We start from the raw sequence: 5,811 nt of genomic DNA, 5'->3' as shown, positions 1-5,811 counted from the left end.
AAAATAAAATAAAATAAAATAAAATAAAATAAAATAAAATAAAATAAAATAAAATAAAATAAAAACTTGGTTTGGAAAGAAAAATGCCTTTAAGACAAAACTAGAACAAACACAATGTTATGATGTTGTTTATTTTTCTTTATTTCATAAGCTACCATTTCTATTCATATTTCCATGATAAATCATAGTCTTCATGTTTCAAAATATATATTGCATCTTCTGAGTCTCATGACTGTGTCTTGGGAGCTGAAGTGTGTCAACAATTCCAGCTGTTTTGATAAAATGATTGAAAGTTAAAATTTAAATGCTAGCCCTGACAAAATGTCAGAAGTAAACAGGAACTATTTACCCTAGAGTGGTGAGCACTTTTCTGGATAAACAGTATAGAAAAATTGAGAAAAGAAAACTAGTAAAAATAATGAAATCCAAGTTTGTGGACCTGACTGAAGTGATATAAAGTAAGTTCTATAGACAGCAGAGACAGGTGAATCAGAGAATGGGTAGGGGAATGTGCAATCACTAGCATAGCTAAAGCATGCTAACACTAGAAATACTTCAATTTAAGCTGGAAAAGGTACTATAGTAGGCAAAACAATACAATATTTCTCCTCAGAAACTAGAGGAGAAATATAAAAAAGGACTTTCACAACTAATAGGGTGAGGAGATTCTTAAATGGATCTCCTTATAATATTCCCTGTCATCTTTGGTAGCTGTTATATGATCTGAAAGGAATGTGATACAGCACATCAATTCTGACATCTGTGACACCCTGTATCTTTTCAAATTTGTTAAGTCATGCTGACTTTGTGTCTTCCATCTGACTTGATGTGTCTGATATGACATTACTAAATTTATTGTTTCTGATATTAGTAGCAGGTTTTTGTCATGTCAGAATAGAAACAGAATAGGCTCAAGGGAATGCTGCAATTTCACAATACTGGCAACTTGTTTAACTTTAATCAAAATGAGTATTTACAAAAATTCCTTTCATTACTTATTTCACGGAGCAGGTGGTTTTTGGCAGTATATTTTTTCAAATATAGTTGTTCAGAATGGATGGAATGCCAGTTTTCCTTTTGAATTTGACCCTCAATTTTCCTTTTGAATTTGAAAGCTTTTGTTTCTAGTTACAGTACCATCCGTTATTCATAACCAGTCCTACAGCCTGAGTATTTTATGAATGTCCTCTGAGAAGTCACAGCTCATGTAGCCATGGATTGAAATGGGTATGCACAGTTTCTTCTGTGTTACTTCTTAAAAAAACAGTTTCTCTGAGTATATCAACATATGCAAGATACCACTATATCCACTATATGTTCTAAAATACATCCTTGAGTACAGTTCATTATACAAGATATAATACAAAACAAATTACTATATAAAAATAGGGAAAAAGAGACATTTCTTGCAATAGGCCTTACAATATCTGCAGTGGCAAATTCCTAGTATTTCCTACAGTGTTTCCTACTTGTTACACTTTTATTTATTTGGGACTCAATTTTCATGAAAGCGTTAACAAAATGATGAAATTACATTAGAGAAAAATGTATATGTTTAATATCTATCCGATACATTAAATTCATTTTCCCAGTGTACTGCAATAATTTAAAAAAAAAAAAGCTATAATGTTATTATAGATTCACATATTATACATAAATATTATATATAAGTACAAGAAATGTTCACCTGTGAATTTTCAACATAGCTGACTACCAAATCCAATGGCAATATATTGCCTGTTGCTCTGATCAAGCAATGATCATTACTACATGTTTTAGAATACATAAACTGGGTTACTGTCTCACTGATGTCTAAATATAAAATACTTTTATTAATTTACCTCAGTTTACCACACAAAATCAATTAATCTAGTCTCCAGCTAATTTTCCTGTAAAAATGTCTTCTTGATGCAGGGATATTTGTATATAGGCAGTAAGAAAGTCTTTTCTTGATATTTGAAATATGAAACAGATTTATTTATTTTTTTAATAATAAAAAAGATAATTAAAATGTTTGGGTAGTCTGATAGCACTATCATCGTGATTATGTGCATCTCTAAAATTTATATTTTGGCTGAACATAATGCATGACCTAAAAATAACAGTTCTGTGGTTTTATCACACTGTACCATATTTAAAGTCTGTCAGAATAAACCTGAGTTGAAAATATAAAATTTCATCTCATAATAAGGATAATGAATCTCTCATCCCAGCTGTTCAGTTTCATTCTCTGTTTGAAAGAGATCTCTCTTTGTTTGCACAAGTAAAAAAAAAAAAAAAAAAAAAAAAAAAAGTCAGTTATTGAAATTCAAGCTATTAACTAAAACATTCATTTGTCTAAAGCAAAGCAGAAAACATTTCACTCAACCTCAACCAAGCACCGAGAAAAAAATCTAAAGGCAAAATGTCATTTCTTGTTATATTGTTATAGCCAATATAGGCTATATTTGAAAGTTGATTTTATTGATTTTTTAATAGTGAGCATGTTAAGGATATAAATACAAATATGCAAAAATTATATACTACAAATAAAGTATGGAGATGAAGTAGTAAGAATAAAAGAATAATTCATTTGGTGCATTCTACATCAAGTCATGTCCTAATAATTATTGTATAATCTGATCATACAGATTGTAAAGTATTTCAATATGTATATTTCATACTAGTAAGAGTGAAGAAATGTATTAAATAAATAAGAGACTAGAGTATCAATATTTGCCGTTGTCTTAATTGGGAAATTCCTTCTCTTCTAAAAGAAACAGATGGGTTCCAGCAATTTTCAATGTAAAGACAGGGACATTCCTCCCCCTTCCTTGTACTCCATCCCTCTTTTTCCAAAGGGCTAAGAAAGGATGTACCTGAAATAACACCTCAGCTGAAAAGGGAAAGCAAAGTAGGTTCAACAGTTATGCTAAAGTTGATTTTAAAAATAATTAAAAAAAAAAAAAGAAGGGAATGCTATAGTTCTGAATATATATATATATTCAATATAATATAAATAATAATAATATTTAAATATAATTATATCATATATTATATAATTTTATATAATTATATATAATATTATATAATTATATTATATATATATAATATATATATATAAATATAATTATATCAATAATATAATGTATTAATATATATTAATAAATATTAATATATAAAATGATAAGGTGAGTATTGTTCCATGTACAAGATTGGCTTTTATAGTCGTTTACCAGACATATTACATCTATTTTCATTCTTTATATCATGACTTCTGCCCCAAGCTCTCTCTCCCAGTAGAAAACCATCACACGTTTGCCAGGAATTCTCTGTGAAAAGTAACTACTCAGGGATAGCCAGGACAGTATGTCTTCACAATGATTTCTACATGGCTTCTCTCATTCCATCATCTCAGCTCCATCCATTACCTTTTCTGATCAGGAGAAGGGCCTTTGCTGTCTCCATATGGAAATAGAAAATCAGCTAAAGAAAACACCAAAACCAATGTCCTGTCCTATTCATTTTTTCTATATGCTCCAGTCTTGGGAGTATTATAATATTATATGTATTGTAGAACAATACAAAAAAAAAAATATGCAATAGGCAAGGAACAATACAAACCAATGCATTGAATCTTCTGTATTATCAACATCTGAGTAGGCTGTTATGGTAATATCAGTGCATATGGGTTTCTTAATCTTGCAAAGACAAATAAAATAGTATTCAGAAAATGAACAATGTTTACACTCTTGGTCATCATTTTATTGACGTTGAATTATCCCAAGGCAATTCAGAGGTAGGGCACATTACTAGAACTGTTTGCTACAAGCTGAATTCTTAAGCAACTTGACAATAATTTTTTGTTTTGTTTTGAGTTGGAAGAAGATACCCAAACATTTTCTTGGTTTCATCAAAAGAGATGTGACCAGCAGGTTGAAGGAGGTGATTGCCCCCCTCTGCTCTGCCCTCATGAGGCCTCTCCTAGAATACTGCATCCGTGTTTGGGCCCTCAGAACGAGAAAGATGTGGATCTGATAGAGCAAGTCCAGAGGAGGGCTACAAAGGTGATCAAAGTGCTGGAATACCTCTCCAATGAAGGAAGGATGAGAGAACTGAGGATATCCAGTCTGGAGAAGAGAAGGTTCCAGGGAGACCTCATTATGGCCTTTCAATAATTAAAGGGGTCTTGTCATATGAAAGAGATGGAGAAGGACTCTTTACTCTGGTAGATAATTATAGGACAAGGGGGAATGCTCTTAAACTAAAAGAGGATAGATTTAGATTAGACATTAGGAGGAAATTCTTCACTGTAAGGGTAGTTAAGCACTTGAACTCTGGTTGTCCAGAGAAGTTGTGGATGCCCCATCCATGGAGATGTTCAAGGCCAGGCTGGATGGGGCCTTGGCCAACCTGATCTAGTGGGTGGCATCACTGCCTATGGCAGGGGGGTTGGAGTTAGATGTTCTTTAAGGTCCTTTCCAACCCAACCCATTCGATGATTCTATGATCTTTCAAGTATTACGTTGTGGAAAAAATGGTGATCAAGTACTTGACTATGTCAATGTTAATATCAGTGTACTAACTTGAATGTATGCATTAATTCTTTAATTCATGATATAAGATAGGAATTCTTTATTTTCCCATTAAGAGTCAATATGTTAACTTTTTGATCAGATTCTGGGAAATAATGTGTTTAAGCAACTGGGAATATCAAACTCCATGGCAATGTTTTTATCTTACAATGTACTGGAAAATGAACCATTTGTGTTCCAAATTACCTGAAGAAAAAAAAAAAAAAAAAAAAAAGAGAGAGAGAGAGAGAAAGATTTTGACTGACGAATGTTTGACGAACACCAGACATTACAGCAATCTTGTACATTTCCAATATGAATTCCTTAAGCAGAGATGGCATTAATTTCATTCATCTTGACTTATTTTTGAAACAGTCATATGCCATATAGGCATAACTGCATAGCAAATAGGGACAAAAGAGTTACTTTTAGTGAATGATTCATTTCATCATACCCAAAAACTACTGAATATGTTCCTCTCAGAAGATGAAATGCCCACAAGCAGATCTCCCTTTATCTCACTGAACTGTCTCCTACAGCTTTTTAGAAATGAAACCATTCTGTAAGTATCCTTCCTTTCCCTGGAGATATTCAAAAGCTGTCTGGACACAGTCCTGGGTAGTGTGCTCTAGGTGACCCTGCTTGAGCAGAGCAGTTGGACTAGATGATCTCCAAAGGTCCTTTCCACCCTCAACCATTCTGGGATTCTAGGGTTCTGTAATTTATTTAACATCTCAGAGTACTGGGAGATAAATAAGAATTAATATGCATGCATATGTGTATGTTTTTAAACTATCCTATAAAGAAAATTTGAATTGAATTTCAATTTGATAACATACAGAAAGTCTCAAAAAAAAAAAAAAAAAAAGCACACCATTAAAAACAGTCTTTTTTTTTTTTTTTTTTTTTGAGCAATTTAAGAAGAAATTGTAGGAACGAAACCTTGCCAATAGGAATGTGCAAATCACAGAATCACAGAATCACAGAATAGTCTAGGTTGGAAGAGACCTCCAAGATCATCAAGTCCAACCTCCTACGTAACACTAACAAGTCCTCCACTAAACCATATCCCTAAGCTCTACATCTAAACGTCTTTTAAAGACCTTCAGGGATGGTGACTCACCCACTTCCCTGGGCAGCCTATTCCAGTGACTAACAACCCGTTCAGTAAAGAAGTTCTTCCTAATATCCAACCTAAACCTCCCCTGGTGCAACTTTAGCCCATTCCCCCTCGTCCTGTCACCAGGCACGTGGGAGG

The 5,811-nt window shown here is 32.8% G+C and overlaps 1 long non-coding RNA gene across 1 annotated transcript in view; it reads left to right on the top strand.

The window, feature by feature from the left end:
- The window catches only part of LOC118159346, a 9,008-nt gene extending 4,716 nt beyond the window's left edge, over positions 1-4,292 (top strand). Inside the window, exons 2-3 of the long non-coding RNA XR_004747081.1 lie at positions 2,848-2,854; positions 4,121-4,292. This is a non-coding gene — a long non-coding RNA (uncharacterized LOC118159346). The remainder of the gene's footprint in view (positions 1-2,847; positions 2,855-4,120) is intronic.
- Positions 4,293-5,811: the final 1,519 nt, after the last annotated feature.

This window comes from Oxyura jamaicensis, unplaced genomic scaffold, assembly GCF_011077185.1.
Source record: "Oxyura jamaicensis isolate SHBP4307 breed ruddy duck unplaced genomic scaffold, BPBGC_Ojam_1.0 oxyUn_random_OJ69808, whole genome shotgun sequence".
Taxonomy (NCBI): domain Eukaryota; kingdom Metazoa; phylum Chordata; class Aves; order Anseriformes; family Anatidae; genus Oxyura; species Oxyura jamaicensis.
This window is presented reverse-complemented; position numbering and strand designations above follow the sequence as displayed.